Genomic DNA, 12,702 nt, shown 5'->3' on the forward strand with positions numbered 1-12,702 from the left:
GTACCTTTTATGACATAACATTCTAAATCCATAGGCATTAATATGGTGCTGGTTTACTCTTTTGCAGCTAAAACAGCTTCCACTCTTAAGGAAAACCTTTCTACAACATTTTTCAGTGTATCTGAAGGAATTTTTGCCATTCATTATGTTGGATGAGAGGACCTGGCTCACAATCTCTGTTCTAGTTGATTCCAAAGGTAGTCAATTGGGGTCAAGATCAAGTTTGTGTGTGGATCAGTCAAGTTCTTCCACGCCAAACTCATCCTACTATACCTTTAAGAACCTTGTTTTGTGCACTGAGACACAGTCATGCTCAAATAGAAAAGGGCCTTCTCCAAACTGTACCTACAAAGTTGCAAGCATACAATTTTCCCAAGAAAAATGGCCAACACCAGAAAACAACCTGATAGCATTATCACTCTTCCACTAAATTTTACAATTGACACAATACAGTCAGACAAGTACTCCTGGCATTTGTCAAACCCAGCCTAGTCCATCAGACTGCTATATAGAGAAAGGAGACTTGTTACTCCAGAGAACATGTTTCCACTGCTCCTGAAAACAGTGAAGGCATGCTTTACATCAGTCTATAATGGAGGGGCTCTGTCAGTGGAAAGTTGTCAGCTCTTAATAGGGATTCAACTCACAGGCTTCACGCAAATGACTCCACATTATAGATTCCAGTGGAACCCATTCCTTTACCGTTTAACCAATATACAGTTATCTGTACTTAAGCAGTGCCCCTTGGATTATGCCCTTGGAGAGTCAGTAGCAAGAGGTCAGAATCTGGTCCAAAATTGTAAGGCAAAAAATAGTCAAAACACAGGCCTTGGTCAAGCATGGGTACAAAAAGGCTGAGTAAGCGCTGGGAAACAAGAGTTAACCAGGAAAGTGGAAACTGTAACTGGTAACTGTAACTGGCATCTTTCAGCAGTATGCTGGGAGTTTAAATAGGATGTGGTACTGTCATACTATCCACAGCAGGAAACTGATTACTACAGCTGGTTAGCACACAAAGACACAGCTAGACTAGTCAGCATTACAGGGTCCCATCAATACTAGCATCTCTGGCTGGACAGAGCCTGCGCCACCCAAAGATTCTTGTCATGATGTCTCTTCCATCACAAGTGCCACCCAAAAAATTAATATGGTGGCACCTGGTGGCAGGAGCATGTCCAGGTGTAGATGTGACACATCTGATGATTGGCATTATGTTTGGTGATATAAACCTTGCATGTAGTTAAGCTCACAGTAATCAGTTTTTGTACTGATGTTTTGTGCTGCAAAAAGTGTGTTGCCTTTTGACCTCAAGAGTACATCTGGCGGCATAGGTTTTTTTACACAAAAGTACTATATGTGAAATCATCCTGATAAGGATTGTCTGAGCCCTAATTAAAACTAGGGAAGGAGTGTAAAATGTTGAATCACGTGATGACCGTGTGTGTTAAACTTAGCAGATTCTTAACAGATTGTTTAACACATTTGTATAATAAATACATTTACTTCCCACTATAACATCCGTGTGTCATCAGTTTGACACGTACCGGCGCCTGGGAATCAGTGTACAGTTAGCGATGTTCCCAAGTGCCGGGTCCTCATCATTGTCCCCTGCTTGCGCTGCAATCAGAGTGAGCAAGGGACAATGATGAGAGTAGTATTCTGCTCCTGCTGTATCCAGGTGTAAAAATAAGAATAAAATAAAAAAACTTTATATTTACCTGTCCGAAGATGTCTCCTGCTGTAATGCTGTAATCCACCTGACCGCTCAAGCAGAGGAGCCAGGGAGAATGACTCGCTTCAATGAGCGACCCCCGGAGCTGCGCTGAGCTCAGTGAGTGACAGGACACAACTCGCTGATTTTCGTTTTTCTTTTTACTTTTTTACTTAGTCCCACTTGGGACTTTCACTTTTAGCACTCTGATTGCAGTTATTAGGTATAGCAGTGCAGGACCACTGCTATACCTCATAACTGCCAGTGCTGCAGACACAAGTTATTTTGATCATGCACTGTGAATGATCAAGCTAACTTGCTGGTGCCTGGTGACCCGAATGTCGTCATGACGACATCAGCTCATGATGGCAACAATTGGGACCCTGCGATGACGTCACGGGGTCTCCGATCCAAGAGCAGTGGGGCTTCTGTCCCTGTGCTTGCTCGCTAAATGCTGCGATCGCTGAGTGCCTGGTGTCAGCTGTCAGAATCAGCTGGCACCCGCGATCGCCAAGACGTAATAATACGTACCTGGTCCATAAGGCCCAGGGCACAGGGACTTGTTATTACACCTCACGTCAGAAAGCCTGAGCAGCTCCGGGAGCGAGTTGAGCATCTGGTCGTCGGCCATGGTTGTGCCCCCCCAGTAAACCGTAGTCTACCTTCTTTACTTTCATCAGGTAGGCCGCAGCTCCGCAGATAGCGGTCTCCTTCCAGGACCTGACGCTTCCTGGAGCTGCATCAGAGCGCGAGGCGGGGCTTGAGCGTCGCACGCTACCAACGGTCACGCCTCTTTGGTTCCTGTGGTTACGCCCTCTTCTTCCCGCGTGGCAACGCGATAATGGCGGCGATGTTCACCACAGTTCAAATACGGCAAACAATACCTGGTGGCAATGGGCACGAAATCCTGTTCGCGACGCCAGGAAGAGCTGACTCGCCCAGGGGGGGTATATGGGGGGAAACTCGGTACCTGGCCCTTGACTTTCTATGGGATGTCACGGCAGTCGGCTCCCGGGTCCGTACCCTGGGGTCACTCTTTAAAAAGGGGATTGTTAACAGTTTTGTCTCGTGACGCCACCTGTGGTTCCCGGTAATGAGTACCGGCGCTGCTGCAGACCTCCGGGGGTGATGGGATGGCAGCTGGGATGTTTCTGCTCCCCACAGGCGGAGTGGGCCCCCGGGGCAGAGTTGATGGCAGGGATGCAGGTGAGAGGTGGCCCGGTCGGGTCAGGGGAAATGACGGACACGCACACAAGGGATTCGCTTCAGTACCTTTACTGGTGTAATGGCAGGTATGGTCCAGGGTACCTATTAGGAGGGTGCACTTCTGGACTCTCCCCAGTGAGTGGGTAGTAGGCCTCCTGGTCCATTTCTTCCTTTCTCTAAAGCTTCTGGCCAGCCTGAAACTAGGCCTAGCTTTTATGCTGTTTCACTCTCTCACCTGTCTGCTTGCAGTAGAACTTTTCTTTGGCTACCACTATCCCTGGACGCTGGGGCCTTCGTGGTTCCTAGTTCTGTAAAATGATGGTAGCTTCAGGTTGACCAGGGATCTGGAATGCTCCTGGTATGCCGGTTGTCCCTACTGGGTGTAGAGGACCCTGTAGAAGCGGACCCGGTGTCCGGCTTGTGTCCTGGGGTGAGCTTCAGATGCTCCTCTGCCCCCTTAACTCCTCTCTCCTTGCCTCGGCCACACTTGGGGCCCTCAACACAGCAGCAGACGTGCTGCTCCTTCACTGATCTAAAGTGTCAGCACACTCTCCTAACCTGACTCCACCCTCCAGTATATATATCTGACTCGCCCCCTGGGCCGTGGGGTATCCGGAACCGGGCTTCTGTGCGATGATGGGGGTAGTAGTGGCAACCCAATCCCGTGGCTCAGGGTGGTCAGACCAAATTGTGTGGCAGTCTATTTATCAGTGTTTTGAATGTCCGACTACGCCACCCGTGGATTGCGGTCAGAGATAACCGCCGCTGCAAGGCAGACCGCTGAGGCTGGTGTTAATGTGCAGCACAGGGGTAGGATAACTCCCCACGGGAAGAGTGTAGCCTCAGGGCAATGTAAGTGGATGCTGGGAGTGACTGTGCAGGCGCAGCATAAATCACACAGAGTCTAATGATGCAGTCCAGGGTCTTTTACTCACAGTTGATATCCAAGTCACTTCTGTCAGCAATGACGGCCCAAGCCGTGCTGCGTCCACCAGGTGAGGGGCTCGGTCAACCCCCAGGCAATTCAGGAGTATGGCACAGGACCCCCTTCTGTCCTTTCTCTGGCCTCTCGTGCCCCACCAGTGACCAAACTTCTGTCCAGCTACCGCGGACCGTGTCGGGTAAGCGTTGGCCTACACTTCCCGCTATCCTATATGGCGCCTTCCTAGCAGGTTTGGCGGGGGGTCGCACCAATAAATGATCACGACCTCCAGTTCTTGGCTGAGGGATGATTTACCTCCACCAACTTGGGAATCCGGTACCCTTCCACAGCCTGACCCTTCACCCGATATGAGGCGGGTTTGCAACGGTTGCTGTCCGTTCTCCTCTCTTAGGGTCCCTTCTGCCTTCTTGTTTCTGGAGCCCTTCCACTCCTCTGTCTCTTCTCCTTCTTTCCTTCTCCTCTTCTTCTTTCTGGCCCCGGCCTTCTCTCTAGGCCTGCCTCGTGGAGCTGAGCTCAGGCTGAGCCGCAGCTCCTTGTCAGCTCCCTCTCTTTCTCTACCACACTCTCTTCTCTAACTTAAGATGGCTCCCACCTTTTATCTACTTCTCTGTGTCTGAGTTCAGGTGACCTGCACCCAATGAGCTCCTTCCTATGCTCCAGAAACCATCCCCTTCTGCTCCTACACCACTGGGTTCTCTCCCCCCTCCCCACTCCAGCCAGGGACATGGTCAGTTGTGCCTGCAATAAAATGGGAGCACCGTCGAGCTGTCCCCCGGAAATGAGGAGTGTATGTGTGTGTGCAGCTAACTGAGCCCTGGTCCACACTCCATCCTTACCTGGGAGTGGAATATCACACCTTTGGTTGAGGTGCAATACCCCTGTAGCAACCGAACCCTCGGGGTGCTACATATCCCTAACAGGGCTCCCTCTGGTGGTATCAGGTGGAAGGGTGGAGGTGTCTGTTATGAAGTGAGGGCCTCTGGTGGAGAAGTCCGTCCATGCACCCTTTTGGGTCCTGTGGTACCTGTGGAAGCAGGGTGCCACATTTGCATTGTACTATATATATATTTCTCTGCGGTATCTGTGCATCATGAATAGTGGTATGTGTTAAAGGGGCCCACTGAGACTCTTTCGCCCGGGGCCCAGAAAAACCTGGAGCCGGCCCGGGATGACATGACGTTGTTTTGTTACGTGTCCGCTGGATGCCAATTAGCAGCCACTGCTTGGCTTCAGCCATTGTTATTCCGGATGTCCGCCCTGATGGAATATCAATGAGCAAACCATGGCCACTGATTGACTGCAGTGGACTTGTTAGGGTCCTGAATTGATTAGCAGGGGGTTGCTCAGTAGTGGACAACCCCTTTAATGGACTTTATGAGATGCAGTGTCAGCCTGTCTCCACTGCTTCTTGTAAAAGCTAGGAGAAAAATCTATCACAAGCAGAAGGCAGTAGAATCATGCAAAACTGCATTATATAAAGCACATTAAGAGGCTGATTCATCAAAGTGTTTTTGCCAGAAAATTAGCATAAAATACTTTGAATGGATGGAAAAATTTAGCGCAACGTGGAAAGCTGCACATTTTCCAAATTTTTCTCTTTTTAATGCCAGTTTCCAGCTGCAAACTGTGTGGAGTGGGGGGTGGGAGGGGGAAAGGGGCATGGCTATGCTCGCATGTCTTATTTATTGAAAGTGGCAGCATTTCTTACACAAGAAATGTTGCTCCAGAGCCTGACTGGAGTAGCATTTCTGGCGAGGCGTATTTGTATCAAATTTACTAAGTGGCTTGTGCCTCTTAATGAATTTGGTGTATGCTATTCCTGACCAGGTCCAAATACTCTGCAGAGAGGACATGAGAGCAGTTTAGTGTCACTGATCTATCTCTGCTGATGAGACTCTGCCCACTCTGCAATGTCAGTGGTATCATGGGAAATGTGATGTGCAATAGTAAAATCTTACCAGAGTTGAAGAATAAACGAACATTACAAACCCTAAAATTGCTCATTAAATAAAATAGTTATACACAAGAGCCTTTACATCATAGGTGACAAACTCAAGGCCAAATCTGGTCTGCCATGTCATTCTATGCAGACTGCGAGACCATCTTAGATTTTGCGCTCCAGGATACACTTCAACACTGTTCCGACCAGCTCTCCATATGGGAAAAGTGGAGAGCCGGTTGGAACAGTGATGAAGTGTGCGCCAAAGCTCAAAATCTAAGATGGCAGCCGCCACCTGTGCTGACGCCACCCCCTCTACTAAGTACTGCATCGACACATTAAGTGCTTAGGAGAAGGTGTGGAGCCGGCACAATGAGCTGATGTGATCTTGGAATCTGAGCAGATGCAGCCAGAGAATATGCAGCCAATAGATGGGGCAGCGCCAGTACAAAGAGCAGGTGCCATCTTTGTCAGTGAACAGTGCATGCTGTGAACAGAGGTCAGCCTGCACAAACAATGAATGCAGTTATCTCAGTCAGCCTGTACAAATGATGAACTTAGTGATCGGTCAGCCTTGCACAAAAGGTGAACGCAGTGATAGCTTTCAGCACAAACAGTGAACGCAATTATCGCTGGCAGCCAGCATAAAAGATGAATGCAGTGATTATAGTCAGCCTGCATAAAAGGTGAATGCAGTGATTACAGTCAGCCTGCATAAACGGTGAACACAGTTATCGCAGTCAGCCATCACAAAAAGTGAAAGCCAAGAACGCAGTCAGGCAGCACAAACAGTGAAGGCAGAGAACGCAGCCAGCCAACACAAAAAGTGAATGCAGCCAGCCAGCACAAAAAGTGAATGCAGCCAGCCAACACACACAGTGAACACCATGAACACAGTCAGCCAGACCAAACAGTGAATGCAGTCAGCCAGCCCAATCAGTGAATGCAGTCAGTCAGCACAAAATGTGAATGCAGTCAGTCAGCATAAATAGTGAATGCAGTCAGTCAGCACAAAAGGTGAATGTGATGAGCGCATTCACCAAGCACAAACCATGAATGCAATCAGCCAGCAGAAAAAGTGAATGCTGTAAACACAGTCAACCAGTGCAGTGAACGCTGTCAGCCGGCAGAAAAAGTGAACGCATTGAAACCAGTCAGCCAGCACAAAATGTAAATGCAGTTAGCCATCACAAAAAGTAAACACAGTGAAAGAAGTCAGCCAGCACAAAAAGTGAACACAGTCAGCCATCACAAAAAGACAATGCAGTGCAGGCTGTCAACCAGCAAAACAAGTGACCACAAATAATGCAAATGTGTCACCCCAGGCCTGATGCCACAAATAATAAAGGCTGTGTCTGAGAGCAGGAGGGAGGTTCCCTGGTTAGGGACAATTAGTATACAGCACCTCCTGTCCCAGGCCAGTAGGGGGAGCTGGCTGCCCCTATAAAAGCTGGAACTGGGGTCAGGGTTAGGGAGAACTGGACGACCTAGCTCAGGAGTGAGACTAGTCCCAGAGAAGGAGGGACAGTTCAGCTGTAGCTGAGGAGGTCGTGAGGCAGTGGAGGAACTGCTAGCCAGGGACGTACGGCGCTGAGAGCCTGTCCTGGCAGAAAGGGAGAATAATCTACCGGACCCTGGGGTCCGAGGCTGTAAAGACTCTAAGTCCAGTAGCAGAGAACCAATCCGTGAGGGATTTCATGTCCTTTGGCCTAAAAAGCCCAGAGGCTCCGCCACAACAGAAGGGACCAGCAAAGCCAAGAGAGGCCAGAGGTAAAAGGAGCCCAAGTTGCAAGCCATACGGGTGAGAATACACGGCACTCTCAGGGACGTGGGCTATTTTACCACTAAAGGGGGAACTAGCCAGAAAGAGCATAGAGAGTACGGTAGGCCTACACCCTCACCCTGACCAGAGGGGCTTCCCGAGTGTTCTCAGACATCCAGGCCCCCTTCTAGCCGGTACTGCTGTTGGGTCATTACCACCTGTTACAATAAAGACCCTGAACTGTTTAAGCGGATTCTGCATTCTGACTATCGCGGCCGGAACTATCACCCCCAACATCCACCTACACTGCCCTGGGGCTACACTTCTCCCGTGGGGAGTTATACCATTCCTGTGCTGCTCACCAACACCAGCCCCAGCGGTCTGTCCTGCAGCGGCGGTTATCCCTGACCGCAATCCATGGGTGGCATAGTCGGACTTTCACATGTCTATATATATAAAGAGACTGCCACCATTTCAGCTTGACACCCTGAGCACGGGACCGGGTTGCCACTACTACCCCCATCAGCACCGCGCAACCTAGAGACCCAGTCTTGAGTACCCCACGGCCCAGCGGGGCGAGTCACAATCAGCCAGCACTTTTGTGTGGTTCCATTTTTGAATCAGTGCAGACGAAGCCAGTACTTAGCATAAGGAACAGTCCATCTTGCATTCTGAAGTATGGCACAGCTCTTAGCCCTACTACCCAGGGACAGCTCTTTTAGCCCTACTACCCTGGGACAGCGCTCTTACCTCCACTACACAGGGACAGCATTATTAGCCCTACTACTCAGGGACAGCGCTTTTAGCCCTACTAATCAGAAATAGCTCTCTTAGCCCTACTACCCAGAAACTGCTCTCTTAGCCCTACTACACAGGCACAGCTCTCTTAGCCCTACTACCCAGGGACAGCTCTCTTAGCCCATACTATCCAGGGACAGCTGTCTTATAGCCCCTGGCAAGTCTGTGCTCGAACCATGTTGCATGAATATCTGTATTAGCCCTTACAATTACAAGTGACCCTTTGAAGTCAACCATAATGCTAATGTGGCCCTCAGTGAAAATAAGATTGACACCCCTGCTCTACATTATTCTTGATAATGTCCTATACTACACTATCTTGGCCACTTTATTATACATCATAATGCATAATTGCACTACTGCACATGGCTGTGATTTAAAAGGAACTTGTAGTGTGAAAAGAATACTATTAATCTGCAGCTATAGAATTAATCTGTAGGTTAATAGCGTTCAGAAGCCGTGTAGCCTCCGCACTGAGAACACTGCTGCCGGGAGGAAATTAATTTTATTCCTCCTGGCAGCCTCAGGCTTTCAGTCATGAAGGCGGGGTTGGCGTAGTTTCAATCACCGCTCAGTACAAAGTGAAAGGATGCTGTAACCACGCCCTGGCACTGACTGATAGCAGGCTCAGCACTGATGCAATGCTGAGCAGGCTGTCAGTCAGTGCTGGGGCGTGGTTACAGTTGCCACTCATTATGTACTGAGCGGTGACCGAATCAGAGTCGGCTGTGCCTTTATGACTGAAAGCCCAAGGCTGCCAGAAGGAATAAAGTTCATTCCCATTAATGGAGGTCAACAGCAATTTTTCTTTGGCAGGTTCCCTTTAAATTTTAGTTTGAAAGAACACATCTGAGCAGTGCAGAATACATAAGAGCTCTTTCCTTTCTAAATGGAGAACACCAGAAAATAGCATCCAAATATCCGCATTATGATTTATTGTTTGTCTGTAGTCAAGGAAAGACTGCTCCACCTACCACTTGTCATGCATGTGCTGGAAGTTATGGCAAAACGTAGTTTAAAAATACCAGACTCTCATCATGTAAATTATAACCTTTCAGGCAACACTCTGCCATTATATCTTTTTATAGATTGCACTAAAGTATGATTCAATTATACGCTTATACTTAGTATTATAAATGGGTATATATTAAAATAAAATTTGGTCACATTGTAAAGCGTACCAAAAGAAAAAAGAAAAGTTTTTAATCTTTTTAACTAACACATGTAATCACGTTTTCTCTCACTTCTCAATTACATTTAAGATACTTTCACACTCAGCAGCAGTAATTTAGTTCAGCAACAATGTCGTTTTTTTAGAACATAATTTTTTTAAACCTTAGCTTGTGCTTCTGTATATCTTTTAGTATTTACATGATATTTCCACCCAAAAAAGGAATTTCAGGAGGTAACCATAGTTGTATTCAAAACCAATTCTACAACTGTTTCTTTAACTGCTTAATGACCAAGTGATTTTTTGTTATTGTGCTTTTGTTTTTTCGTCTGCTTCTTTCAAGAGCCGTACCTTTCTTCCTTTTAAACCCACATAGCTATATGAGGGCTTTTTTTTTGCGGGACAAGTTGCACTTTTGAATGCATTTTTGCATTTAGTTTTTGGGTTTTGTTTTTATGGAATTCATTGTTCAGTAAAAATGACCTGTTAATATGATTTCTCCAGGTCAGTATCATTTAAGTGTTGAAAAAAAAAAGAATTTGCTTGTGTCGCCATTTTCCCAGACATGTAACATTTTAAATTTTCAGTCCATGCAGCTAAATGAGCATTTTGTTTGCACGGTGACTTGACATTATTATTGACACCTATTGGGGTAGATATGATGTTTTATTCACTTTTTATTGAGTTTTTTGCAGAGTTGTGGCGACAAAAAATCCCCACAATTCTGGCATTTCAATTTTTTTCTCATAATATTTTTTGCCAATTGAATTAGTTAATTTTATATTTTGATACATCAAAGTTTTATGGACGCGGTGATAATAAATACATGTGTTTTGTTTAAAAGATCTTCTTTATTATTAATGGAGGCAAAAATCTTTAAATTTTTTTAGTCTTTTCTTGTCCCTGGGGAACTTGAACCTGCGATTATCTCATTGCTTATGCTACATACAGCAACACAGTATTGCCGTCTATAGCACAAATCACCATTCAACGACCATAGACCTTAACCTAAATCCCTAAACTGCAGAATGCTGTAGTCTGGTCTAATTTACAGACCACACTAGTGCATGTAAATAGCAGACAGCTCCTGCACATTTATGCTGCGCGAATGGGCGCAGTGAGCCAATCACATCCGCAATTTGCAGATGTAACTGGTCTGATAAATTCAGCAGCCATTTACACATACCCTTTAACTGATGGGAGACAGCAATGGATGCAGTCAACACCTCCAAATGCATACTACAAAGAGACAAAAACAGACCAGCACCTCCTAACAGCGTAAAGGCCCCGTCACACTAAGCGAGATCGCTAGCGAGATCGCTGCTGAGTCACAAGTTTTGTGACGCAACAGCGACCTCAGTAGCGATCTCGCTACGTTTGACACTTAGCAGCGACCAGGCCCCTGCTGTGAGATCGCTGGTCGTGTCGGAATGGTCAGGACATTTCTTTGATCGTTGAGGTCCCGCTGGGTAGCATGTATCGGTGTGTTTGACACCTTACCAACGACCTTGTTGACGACTCAGACACAGAAACACATAGGCGTGCATCGTTACACAGATCGTTACGGGTCGCCGCATCGTTGCTGCGTCGTTGGGAAGATCTGACTGTTTGACATCTCACCAGCGACCACATAGCGACGCAGCAACGATCCCTGACAGGTTGTATCGTTGTCGGGATCGCTGTAGCGTCGCTAAGTGTGACGGGGCCTTAAAGCAAAAGCAAACAGGTACTGGTTGCTTTGAATGCATTAATTAAGTACAGTAATACCTTGACTTACAAGTTTAATTTGTTCTGTGACCGAGCTCTTAACTCAATTTGCTCGATTATCAAATTAAATTTCCCCATTAAAATGAATTGAAATGCTATTAATCCGTTCGAGCCCCCCAAAAGCCACACCAATTTTTTGTGTTAGGTGTTTTTAAATAAGAAAAATTAACTTTATTAATAACAAATACAGCAATGTACAGTATGAAAAACTATTAAATGTGTAATAAACTATTGTGCTGTACTTTTTTTATTTATCTTTATTTTTTTAAATAAATAAAGCAAGTAACCAAAGGGCCACATATCAATATAGCAAATATTCAACCCTAAAGCCAACACTCCAAAGAGTCAGACAGTGCACATAATAGTGCAGCATACTGTAGCTTGCTGCACATGTGAAATAACATGCTGCCACAGAAAAAATAGCAGAAGCATAAACCAAAAAATAACCATTATCCTATATACATCCGCATGTCAAATGCATGCAGCATGCAGTCAAATAAAGTCCACCCAAAGAAAATGATTCACAAGAAAAGGTCAAAAGTGCAACTGACAGGGCAACTCACTTTCTTAGGACCCATGGTCGAAGAATGAAGCTCATGGTTCACGGTTGGGATGGTGTTCTTGGGGTTGTACTCATCCTTCTTCTTCCTCCAAACACGGCGAGTGGAGTTGATACAAAAATGTTCTATTTTTGTCTCATCTGACTACATGAATTTCTTCCATGCCTCCTCTGGATAATTCAGATGGTCATTGGTGAACTTCAAACAGGTCTGGACATGTGCTGGCATGAACAGGGAGACCTTGCGTGCCCTGCAGGATTTTAATCCATGACGGCGTAGACTGTGGTCCAAGCTCTCATCAGGTCATTGGCCAGGTCCTCCAGTGTAGTTCTGGGCTGATTCCTGAACTCTCTCAGAATCATCCTTACCCGACAAGGCAAAATCTTGAATGGAGCCCCAGACCAAGGAATATTAACATCTTGTGTTTCTTACATTTTTTAATAATTGTGCCAACAGTTGTTGTCTTCTCACCAAGCTGCTTGCCTATTGTCCTGTAGCCCATCCCAGCTTTGTGCAGGTCTACAATTTTGTCCCTGGTGTCCTTAGGCAGCTCTTTGTTCTTGGCCATGGTGGAAAGGTTGGAGTGTGATTGATTGAGTGAGTGGACAGGTGTCTTTAATACAGGTAACAAGTTCAAACAGGTGCAATGAGGTAATGAGTGCAGAGTAGGAAGGCTTCTTAAAGAAAACTAACAGGTCTGTGAGAGACAGAATTCTTGCTGGTTGGTAGGTGATCAAATACTTATTTCATGCAATAAAATGCAATTTAATTATTTAGAAATCATACAATGTGATTTTCTGATTTTTATTTTTAGATTTTGTCTCTCAAAGATGAAGTGTACCTAC

The sequence above is a fragment of the Phyllobates terribilis genome, unplaced genomic scaffold, assembly GCF_046119375.1.
Source record: "Phyllobates terribilis strain yellow unplaced genomic scaffold, ASM4611937v1 Scaffold_3__8_contigs__length_932513732, whole genome shotgun sequence".
NCBI classification, from domain to species: domain Eukaryota; kingdom Metazoa; phylum Chordata; class Amphibia; order Anura; family Dendrobatidae; genus Phyllobates; species Phyllobates terribilis.